Source organism: Neoarius graeffei, chromosome 24 (assembly GCF_027579695.1).
Source record: "Neoarius graeffei isolate fNeoGra1 chromosome 24, fNeoGra1.pri, whole genome shotgun sequence".
Taxonomy (NCBI): Eukaryota; Metazoa; Chordata; class Actinopteri; order Siluriformes; family Ariidae; genus Neoarius; species Neoarius graeffei.
This window is the reverse complement of record NC_083592.1, coordinates 8,483,235-8,485,244: the sequence shown is the minus strand read 5'-3', so window position 1 is coordinate 8,485,244 and position 2,010 is coordinate 8,483,235. Positions and strand designations below refer to the sequence as shown.

At 42.9% G+C, this 2,010-nt stretch overlaps 1 pseudogene; it reads right to left on the bottom strand.

The window, feature by feature from the left end:
* Positions 1–1,076: 1,076 nt before the first annotated feature.
* LOC132872621 (uncharacterized) lies at positions 1,077–1,551 on the bottom strand (annotated as a pseudogene).
* Positions 1,552–2,010: the final 459 nt, after the last annotated feature.

The window sequence follows — 2,010 nt, the reverse complement described above, 5'->3', positions numbered from 1 at the left end:
TAAGAGGGAGAAAAGAATAAATAGATGACAGTGGAATGAGTGAAGAACAAATTAAACACCAAATATAAATTCAGTATGAACATACAGCATGTGAACAGCAGACAGTACAGGTTACAGAGATTACACACTCCAAAGTTACAAACTGCCTTTAAATAAGCTTTCTGGTGCTGATAGATTTTATCAACAAACAAACAAAAAAAAGCTGCGCAGCTAAAAATGAGACTACCGTAAATGCGAAACACGTCACACAGAAAATAGAAACGGTCCGTCAAACTCTAATAACAGGTCTGGGTTCGGATCCGGACCGCGGTCCGCCATTTGGTGACGCCGGCTTTAGAGTTTGACCAGAGTTTATCTTATGAGACATGGTTTTGAAAAGCACACACTTATTCCCAAAATTCACAGTGTATGTCAGGCCAAAAAAAAAAAACCTGTGAAGTCAAGTGAACTCTCCACAGACCCTGTGAATAATATGTGTCAACACACAGACTTGAGCAAGAGTATAAATCCATTTCTGGGTTCAGAACAGGCCTCTGAATATCCAGCAAAACCCCAGGCTTGAACCCCAGAGAACAGAAGCTCCCAACCTTTTAAATCAAGTCAGTTTATTTGTATCACGCTTTTACCAACAGACACTGCAACAAAGCAGCTTTACAGAAAATTTAAAAGCATAAACATATGAGCTAATTTTATCCCTAATAAATGTATCCCTCATGATCAAGCCTGAGGGATTGTCCAGGGTGTACCCTGCCTTTCGTCCGTAGTCAGCTGGGATAGGCTCCAGCTTGCCTGCGACCCTGCAGAAGGATAAAGCGGCTAGAGATAATGAGATGAGATATTTAACCATTTAGCTTCTGTAGAAATGTGTCAAGAAAGAGAAGCAAAGAAGATTCCAGATGTTTTTACTTTTTTCAAAATGGTGGTTAAATAGGAGAATGAGCTAGCTCTAAGCGAATGATCATTATATGCAAATTCAACATGTACTGGGTATTTTTGCTTCTTTTTTTCTTGACATATAGGGTGTTTTGTCCTATTGTGTTAAATAGGACAGAACAAGCTCCACGTATTTTCTCCCATCAGCCTCCACGCAGATGGAGGGTCATGTGAATGGTGCTTCCAGAGACAATGTTGTAATCCTTCAGCTTCATGCCACGCTCGAGCTGTTGGTCACTGTAGACCAGCCGCTGTTGGTCCTCTGGTACTCCTTCTTTCCAGCGGATCTTTGCCATCAACTGATCGACGGTCTCATCATCAGTGATGTCGTATGTTTTTGCCTGTCCTTTCTCATTCTTCAAGAACACCTGAAACGGCACGGGGGTCTTGGCGAACAGTAGGATCAGAGTGGATCCTGAACTCAGACCATAATCGCTCACCATCTTCTGAATCTGTTCCAGGATCTGACCGCTGCTGGCTGAAAGCCTCAGGCATGAGGCTGTTGCCCCAAAGAGAGTGGCAATGTGTTGCTTGAGTTCACCAATGGTGGTACTTGGCTCTACGCTTAATAAAAAAAATTCTCATTTTTCCTTTTAGTTCTTTGATGATGAGCTCCATCATATTCTCCTATTACTGATCTGTGTGTGAAATAACATCAAAGCTGATAAGAATCAAATGTATGCAAATATTCCACCTCAAATATCATCAATAAAACAAACATCATTTCATAATCTTTTTACTGGAGCTACAAGACAAATGTAGTTAACAAGTACTGCTCAGCGTAAATGAGTACACCCCCTTTGAAAAGTAACATCTCATCTCATTATCTCTAGTCGCTTTATCCTTCTACAGGGTTGCAGGCAAGCTGGAGCCCATCCCAGCCGACTACGGGCGAAAGGCGGGGTACACCCTGGACAAGTCGCCAGGTCACCACAGGTCCGACACACAGACAACCATTCACACCTACGGTCAATTTAGAGTCACCAGTTAACCTAACCTGCATGTCTTTGGACTGTGGGGGAAACCGGAGCACCCAGAGGAAACCCACGCGGACACGGGGAGAACATGCAAACTCCA